Source organism: Amblyraja radiata, chromosome 34, assembly GCF_010909765.2.
Source record: "Amblyraja radiata isolate CabotCenter1 chromosome 34, sAmbRad1.1.pri, whole genome shotgun sequence".
NCBI classification, from domain to species: domain Eukaryota; kingdom Metazoa; phylum Chordata; class Chondrichthyes; order Rajiformes; family Rajidae; genus Amblyraja; species Amblyraja radiata.
In genome coordinates this window covers 26,017,269-26,026,932 of record NC_045989.1, presented here as the reverse complement: position 1 = coordinate 26,026,932, position 9,664 = coordinate 26,017,269, and the positions used below count along the sequence as shown (strand labels likewise).

Below are 9,664 nucleotides of genomic sequence, written 5' to 3'. Positions count from 1 at the left end.
GCAATAAGCTCATTCCATTTGTTCCAGCATTGACTGACTCACAACCAACTCAATTTCAGCCAACATTTAAGTTTATTTCCAATGTTTTTTAAAAAACGTATTAATTTTCATCGGGACCTGGATGTTGCTGGCAGCTGGGCGGCATGGTGTTAGAGTTGCTGCTTCACAGCAGCAGAGACCCAGGTTTGATCCTGACTACGGGTGCTGCCTGTTCGAGTGTGTATGTTCTCCATGTGACTGCGTGGGTTTTCTCCAGGTGCTCTGGTTTCCTCCCACATTCCAAAGGTGTGCAGGTTGGTACGTTAATTGGCTTCTGTAAATTGCCCCAAGAGTGTAGGACAGAACTAGTGTAGGGTGATCATTGGTCAGCGTGGACTCAGTGGGCCCAAAGCTTTGTTTCCGCGCTGCATCCTGAATGCTGACCCACTTAAAACTCAAACAGCTGGTGAGACAGGAGTCACATGTGGATAGTGTGAAGCCTGGTTTACAACAATCCTGTGCATGGACTCTGTGAGATGGTGTGGGGCAGCATGATGGAGCATCTGGTTAGAGTCTCTATCGCCAGTGAACTGGGTTCAATCCTGACCTCTGCTCCTCCCTGTGACCCCATCAGTTTGCTCCGGTTTCCTCACTCCCTCCTACATTGCCAATGTGATTAGTTCAAAGTGCTTCATTGGTTATCAAACCCATCCTGACTTTCAGTTTAGTTTATTGTCACGTGTACCGAGGTACAGTGAAAAGCTTCTGTTGCCTGCTAACCAGTCAGCGGAAAGACAATACATGATCACAATCCATCCACAGTGTACAGATAAATGATAAAGGGAATACTGTTTAGTGCAAGTAAAGTCCGATCAAAGATAGTCTGAGGGTCTCTAACGGGGTAGATAGTAGTTCAGGACTGCTGTCTGTTTGTGGTAGGATGGTTCAGTTGCCTGACAACTTGTGGGAATACTTGGCTGCTGTCCAAATGGAAATCAGGCCAGGACCGGCCGTGACGTCTCAGGAATCCTGGGCAGGACATCCATGCCAGGAGCTGGAATGTGAGCGGGCTGGCAAACTCAGCTGGCAAACTCAACAGGTTGCAGGAAGAAAGGGACAACTGAGGTGAACGGGCAAGGAGAGGACGTGGACTCGCTGGTCGACCAAGGAAGGCGACGGCTGGAGACCCCACAGCAGTCTGGGGCTCGCCTGGATTGGCCACCGCTCATGACAACTGGAGCTCGGACTGGACAGAAAAATACCTCTTGCGTGCGGGATGAGTGGACTATTTCTGTACAGCTGCTAATCGGGGATGCTATGGTGAGACTATACTGCACTGCTTGCAAGAAAAGGATTTCACTGTGTGTTTGTACTTTGCCCATGTGACAATGAAGCACCATTAACCATTAACCCATTGAACTGTCCTTCCCCCTCTCCCCCCCCCCCCACCCCAAAACCTCACCTATCCATGTTCTCCACAGATGCTGCCTGACCCGCTGAGTTACTCCAGCACTTTGCGTCTTTTTTTAAATACACTCCAAAGGTGTCTTCCCTGATTCAGTACTGCACTGGGAATGGTGTCTGGGTTTGTGGCTAAAGGCATGCACTGCTGTGTCAGAGGCATGTGTGGTACCCCTGTCACACCTAAGCCACTTTGGAGAGGAAGGGGCTTGTTTGAAGTGGAACCAAGAGACACACATTGTACTGTAGTTTATCCATCTTGTTATTCATTTAGAAGCTACATGTTATGTTGTTAATTTAGACTTTAGAGGTACAGCACAGGAACAGGCCCTTCGGCCCACCAAGTCTGAGCTGACCAGTGATCCCCCCACACACTAGCACTATCCTACACACTAGGGACAATGTACAATTTACCAAAGCCAATTAATCGACAAACTTACACATCTTTAGAGTGTAGTACCCGGTAAAAAAATCCCACGTGGTCACGGGGAGAATGTAGAAACTCCTTACAGACGGTACCCATAGTAAGGATCGAACCAGGATCTCTGGCGCTGAGAGGCAGCTATTCTACTGCGGTGCCACTGTGCCACCCCTAAGACATTTATTCTGCAGACCAGTGAGGTTGAAGTTTGTGTAAAAAGTGAATTACTGTGGATGTCGTTTGAGGACTTATGGGCGAAAACTATTTCCACTGTGAACAGACATCCCTGAGCAGTTAAAGGTTGCATCTCCCATTAGATGCAAAGAGGCCTGGTTCTGGTGCACTACCTCGCTCACCCCAGTTAAGCTCATTTTCAAATGTCTAGCACCATTTTCTTAGGCGGTGTGGGAAGGAATCTGTAGGTCAGGTTTTGCATAGAAAGTATTCGGAAAAAGGGTCTGTTAAAACAATCTTGGATGATTAATGGCAAGATTATGAGTTTTGATTTTCCAAATGGGAATTTCCAGAGCCTTGCTTTACAACATGTCTACAGTTTGTAACATTGTTCTCTGCACACTCCAACACACTATATTCCCTGTGGGAATGCACTCCAATATTCTAATCGATTGACCACAGATCATTTTGCAACTTCCTTTTTTTACATAATCTTATGTATTCTCCCGAGTTTCCAAGTGTCATTTTGCAAAGTTTGAGGTGTTTAGATCAGTTATATTTAGAGCTTACCTTCCTTTTCCAGTTGCATGATTCATCATAGAGCATAAACTTGTTGTATTAAAACTCTCTGCAGACCACCCCCCCCCCCCCCCCCCCCCCCACCCCCCGCCCACTCACACATTACAGCTGTTTGGGTAGCGGATATTTGCTCTTACAGAATTCACCCATCATAGTCATAGTCAGAGTCCTTCAGCGTGGAAACAAACCCTTCGGGCCCAACTTGTCTATGTCGACCAACGTACCCCGTCTACACAAGTCCCACCTGCCGGCATTTAGCTACTATCACTCTAAACCTACCCTGTCCATGTACCTGTCCAAATGTATCCCCGTGACTGTGTGGGTTTACTCCGGGTGCTCCGGTTTCCTCCCACACTCCAAAGACGTGCATGTTTGTAGGTTAATTGGCTTCGGTAAAGTTGTAAATTGTCTCTAGTATGTAGTGTATGGGTGATCGCTGGTCAGCGCGGACTCAGTGGGACGAAGGACATGTTTCCGCGCTGTATCTCTAAACAAACAAAATATTTGTTTGAAATTCCTTTGTTTTAAACCTCATGGTGTTATTTGAAGAGTGGTGAGTTCTCCTGGAGTTCCAGTCAATGCTTAGTTACCGAATGATAAGACAGGAACATTGCCATTGAGGCCAATTATCCCCATGCTAATCCCAGCATTCAGTTGTACATGAATTTACTGCCGTGACTCATACTACAGTGTAGTGACTACATTTCAAAAGCACTTCATTAACTGAGAAACATTTAGTATGTCCCGAGGACATGAAAGCCACCACAGGAAGTTACCACAGTAACACTCTGCATCACATATCATGGCCATGTGGATGTTAATGAGAGCTGTGCCAGACAGCAGAATTAAAAAGTGTCAGATTAGCTGCTGGTCACTCAGTCTCACCTGGCCCCAAACAGCATCAAAGACCAAAAGTTCAATCACATTGAGTGGGTAACGAGGAGACTGGGGCCAGGCAGCACATCCCAACTCTTATAAACCAGGAGCAATTTCCAACCCCACTCAACATTCAGACCCGGTTCCTATGTACCTACTCAGCAATCAGTGGGGCGTTTAAAAAAACATTTCACTTTACTGAAAGGAACTCAGGTTTTCAAATAAGTGGAATAAATAATTACGGCTATTGTACTTCAGCTTGGTGTGAAACATTTATTGAATTACCTGGCATTGTCAGTACTCTCAATACGTTGTGGGCAATGCTTTTGTAACAACCTCTGATTGTGATGGAAACAATTCACATTAATTTAGATGCCTGCGTATTATTCATAGGCTGTGTAGTTATTGAGGACTGCACTAAATTGCAATAATTAAAAATAGATGTTGCAAACAGGAAATCATTGCAATGCGTTAGCAAGGTTAAGTGTGCATTGTTAGTGGATAATATGGCCATTAGCATCAGTCTGTTACTGAGACTGACCCTGATGGTGGAAATGAGCCAGAAGTGATGGGAAGATGGAGTGGAGTGCTTAGACTCGCTCTCCCAGCAGCCATTACATGGATGGCCAGAGTGGGCAGAGTTTTCACAATGGACACAAAATGCTGAAGTAACTCAGCGGGTCAGGCAGCCTCTCTGGAGAAAAAGAATGGCTGACAGGTTTGCAGGGATTTAGGCCAAATGTGGGCAGATGGGACTAGTGTAGCTGGGGCATGTTGGCCGGTTTGGGAAGTTGGGCCGAAGGGCCTGTTTCCATACTGCATCACTCTATGATGATTTGGGCCGAAACCCTTCTTCAGACCGATCAGGTAGTTCCAACGAGACATCAGCATAAGACCCGACCAGAAACGTCACCTATCCATTATCTCCAGAGTTGCTGCCTGACCCGCCGAGTTACTCCAGCACTCTGTGAAACGTCACCTATCCATGTTCTCCACAGATGCTGCCTGACCCACTGAGTTACTCCAGCACTCTGTGAAACGTCACCTATCCATGTTCTCCACAGATGCTGCCTGACCCGCCGAGTTACTCCAGCACTCTGTGAAACGTCACCTATCCATATTCTCCAGAGATGCTGCTTGACCCGCTGAGTTAATCCATCAGGCAAGAGGTACCGAAGTGTGAAAACGCACACCTCCAGATTCACGGACAGTTTCTTCCCAGCCGTTATCAGGCAACTGAACCATCCTATCACTAACTAGAGAGCGGTCCTGACCTCCCATCTACCTCATTGGAGACCTCTGAACTATCTAAACGTTATCGGACTTTACCTTGCATTTTATGTTATACCCTTTATCCATGCACTGTGGGACAGCTTGATTGTAATCATATGTAGTCTTTTTGTGTAGGAAGGAGCTGCCGATGCTTGTTTATACCGAAGATAGACACAAAATGCTGGAGTAATGCAACGGGTCAGGCAGCATCTCTGCTGAATAGAAATAGGTGAGTTTTTTGGTCGTAAACCTTGTTTGACGGGCGTAAACAAAAGCTTTTCACTGCACCTCGGTACACGTGACAATAATGAACGAAACAACATCCATGCACTTATTTTGTACGGTTTGTACAAGTACATAAAAAATGGGTTTCCTTGTTTCTTGTCTTAATTAACTGCCAACTAAATGAGACTGTATATAATATTTCCGACCATGCTGACAATGCTGCAGTGGTAGGAGAGTGGAGTTTGATCAGAGACCGTGGCCGCTGTTTGCTCTAGTGAACCCACAGTGTACAATAACCACAATCTCTGCAACGTACTTTAAATAGTGCACTGTGAGAAATAATTAGTGTGATACAACGCATTTACCGGATAAAGGAAGAGTTCTGTCACAACAATATGTCTTGCGGAAAAAGCAGTCGCAATTGACTTGGCGTTTTCAACAGTTTAATTACATGGTACTGGCAGGAACCACAACTAGGTAATTAGTGTGAGCCAGCAGGGAGTGGAGTGTAAAACACACGTGCCTTCCTCAGCACTGTGCGCTCCACGGTGGCACACACATTCCCATCAACGTTCCAACTACAAGGGCTAAAGGCAGAAACTCATTAAAGAACTGCCTGGTTTAAACACACATAGCGAGCGGTTAGATCCGTTAGCACCTGCACGGAATACACAAATCCAGCATGAAAAAAGCTCACCTGTGTAACATTGTCCAGGTGATTATATCCAGGTTATTCGGAACCTTATATGACATAGAAGTAGGATTAGGCCATTTGGCCCATCAAGTCTACTTGGCCATGCTGTCATGGCTGATCTATTTTTCCCTTTCCATTCTCCTGCCTTCTCCACATAACCTTTGATGCCCTTACTAATCAATGCTATGAAAATACCCAAGGACTCAGCCTACACAGCCGTCTGTGGCAATGAATTCCACAGATTCACCTCCCTTTGACTCAAGATATTCCTTCTCATCTCCCTTCTAAAGGAGCGTTCTTTTATTCTGACACAATGCTCTCTGGTCCTAGACTCTCCCATTAATGGAAACATCCTCTCCACATCCACTCGATCCAGGCCGTTCACTATTCGGTAAGTTTCAATGAGGTGACCTCACATCCTTCTAAACTCCAGTGAGTCCAGCACACCCACAACAGCCGTGTTATAACAGTAGGATTCAGTGGCTGAAAAACAGCCCAGGTTTTACTTTTACCTGAGTTTGTGTCTACTTAGCTTTGTGTGGGGTGGGAGATTGCAGCCTTCACGTGGTCCACCCTGTTTCGACGAATGCAATCAACCTGGGGTGCACAATCAAATAAGATCAAATAGAACAAGTTGTCCTACAACTTTAGGCTGTGCACACCATATGCTAGCAGAAGATCTTTGTGTGAAAGCCAGGAGGAAAAATATGCAAATACCGAATGCAGTGACTGCTGGTTTCAGTAATTGCATGCAACTAGCTCCCTGTCCGGACAAAATGGTGTGGTTGTTTCCAACAATGTGTGTGAGCTTGCTACTACAGTCATTCTCACTGCTGGCCATCCTCCCAGGAAGATCCGGTTGGAATTAAGTCCAATCCTGTTTGGCCAGGGTATACTTGTGCAAGGTATTCACACCTGAGTTTCATTTTGCCTTGTCACTCTGAGAATTATCAAAGGTGAGGGGCTTTGATCAGTGGGGCAGTGCGCTGCTCCATCCATTGTCTCAGCATGGACTTGAAACGCAAGGGGAACAATTGAGCAGTAGTTGTGTATTCTGTTCCTCATTCCACTGCATCACCCCACAAGATCAATAGGATTCACCTGGCACACAAAACCTTGTGGACATGTGGAGAGGAATCACTTGCAGCAATTGAAGATTCTGGTACTCATTGTTTTTGGAAGAAATGCTGTGGAGATAATTGTGTTTTCAGGATTGAATTGCATGCGATCATTTTTTCTGTTGGGCGCGGTGCCTTCTCAATTGCGAGCACTCTCGCTCCTGATCCTGGAGATTGTAGGTTCATGCATTACATCAGCAGACTAGTTTCGATCTGTAGTGCAGCACAGCAGGGCGATTGCATTAACAAAGGGGCTTTTGTTGAATTAGTTCCATAGATCGAGGTCCTGTGTACTCCGTCAGGAAGATGTAACAGATTTCATGTTACAAATTTAAAGCTGAGCAGATATGCACCAATCCAGTAGCTGCCATGCTTTCTCTATCGCAGCAGTGGGTTAGCACCTGTCCGTCTGAAATTGGGACATAGAACATAGAACATAGAAAATAGAACATAGAAGATAGAAAATATGTGCAGGAGTAGGCCATTTGGCCTTTCGAGCCAGCACACCATTCAATATGATCATGGCTAATCATCCAAAATCAGTTCCCCGTTCCTGCTTTCTCCCCATATCCCTTGATTCCATTAGCCCTAAGAGCTATATCTAACTCTCTCTTGAAAACATCCAGTGACTTGGCCTCCACTGTGGCAGAGAATTCCGCCAGAATAGATGCTGGTGGGTCCATGACAATTTTATGTTTTCATTTTCTTTAAACTGCAAATTTACTATCTTATAATTAGTTATCATTAAAATCCCTCAGACGTACCTTTAGAAAGATGATTCGTCTGCGTCTGCGCTGAGGCCTAATGGCGGAGCTGGCGACCTCGAGACTCCGGAGGCAGCCAGTCAGGACTCACCCTGGGCTCGCTCCCATGAGGGCGGCCCAGCTCGGGGCTGGAACGGCGCTCCCGTGAGGGGCTGTGACGCTCCCGTGAGGGGCTGTGACGCTCCCGTCGGAGCGGCCCATCCCGAGGGTGGAATGGCGCTCCCGTCGGAGCGGCCCAGCTCGAGGGAGGAACGGCACTCACGTGAGGGCGATCCGGCTAGGGGCTGGAACGGTGCTCCGGTGGCTGGGACGGCGTTTCTGGCGGCGGTGACTTGAGTCCGGGGTTCAGCCGCGGGCCAGCGGCTGCGTCCGCTGGACTGGAGGGCGGCAGCTTCGACCACCCCGGGCCGCGGTGTTTGAGCCGGCCCGTTTGCGGGGTTCGGTGAGCCGCGGGACTGTTTGTGCCATCGCCCGGTGGGGAATCGCCTCAGCGCAGAGGGAGAAGAGGAGGGAAGAGACTGCAGCCCTAAGATTTTTGCCTCCACCACAGTGAGGAGGTGTTTGGAGGATACACTGTGGTGGATGTTAATTTGTGTTTAGTGTTGTTTATTATTGTATGATTGTGTGTATGACTGCAGGCACGAAATTTCGTTCAGACCGTAAGGTCTGAATGACAATAAAGGAATTCAATTCAATTCAATTCATGATGAGGAGGAATTTCTTTAGCCTGAGGGTGGTGAATCTGTGGTGAATCACGAATGGCTGTGGAGGCCATTTGGTATTTTTAAAGAGGAGATTGGTGGGTTCTTGATTAGAAAGGGTGTCAGGAGTTATGGGGAGAAGATGGAATGGGGTTGAGAGGGGAATATAGATCAGCCATGACTGAATGGCGAAGTAGACTCAATGGGCTGAATGGCCTCTAATTCTACTCCAATGACTTATGAAACATAAAGTAGATTTGCTGCATAATTTGGTCCATCAAATAAATTTGAAATGTTGTGCAGCAGCAATAACAGTAAAACAATATCTAAACAATGTCTAAATCCAAGTGTAAAGATACTTCTGAATACCTAGAACAAGGTTGTTATCTAACTTTCATTAGCTACTCTATGTGGAAGCTTCTGCATAGTTTAGTTTAGATACAGCATGGAAACAGTCCCTTCGGCCCACCGAGTCCGTGCCGACCAGCGATCCCCGTACACTAGCCCACCCTGCACACACACACACCAGGGACAATTTACAATTTTACTGAAGCCAATTAACCTACAAACCTGTATGTCTTTGGAGTGTGGGAGGAAACCGGAGCTCCCGGAGAAATCACACGAGGAGAACTCTGTACAGACAGCACCCGTAGTCAGGATTGAACCCGGGTCTCTGGCGCTGTGAGGCAGCAACTCTACCTCTGCACCACCATGCAACTTTATCCTGTCCCTCAGAATGAGTTGAATGGTATTTTATCAATGGATCAATGGTCTGGTTAATGCAGAGTTTAATCGGATGAATATTTCTGTCCAGACCAGAATTGCATCGTTTGTCTGGCAGTGATTTAGTCTGCAGGTGGCCCTACAACTGGGACGGGTGCTGAGAAATTGGATATAACCATCTTGTGGCCATTTTTGTTCCACCACTCTGGGAGTTTTCCAACTTCCCACATTTAACATCATGACTACAAAGAAAAAAAATATTTCTGATATGAAATCATTCTTTTTTCCTTTCAAACCACAGCTAGCCAGACAGGAAACATATTCATTCCTGCCAATTGCACATCAGACCAATGATGATAAACAGCTCATCACATCTGGGATTGACACAAAATGCTGGAGCAACTCAGCGAGACAGGCAGCATCTCTGGAGAGAAGGAATGGGTGACATTTCGGGTCGAGACCCTTCTTCAGACTGGTTAGAGACAAGGGAAACGAGAGATATAGACACTGATGTGGAGAGATAAAGAACAATGAATGAAAGATATTCAGAAAAGTAACATTAATAAAGGAAACAGGCCATTGTTAGCTGTTTGTACAGAAACATAGAAACATAGACAATAGGTGCAGGAGTAGGCCATTCGGCCCTTCGAGCCTGCACCGCCATTCAATATGATCAT

At 46.4% G+C, this 9,664-nt stretch overlaps 1 long non-coding RNA gene across 1 annotated transcript; it reads left to right on the top strand.

Annotated features, from left to right (window-relative positions):
* The first annotated feature begins 1,824 nt into the window (after positions 1-1,824).
* LOC116991616 lies at positions 1,825-8,886 on the top strand. Its single transcript, XR_004416841.1, has 3 exons — positions 1,825-1,896; positions 3,966-3,969; positions 8,859-8,886. It is a non-coding gene; the product is annotated as an uncharacterized LOC116991616 (long non-coding RNA).
* Positions 8,887-9,664: the final 778 nt, after the last annotated feature.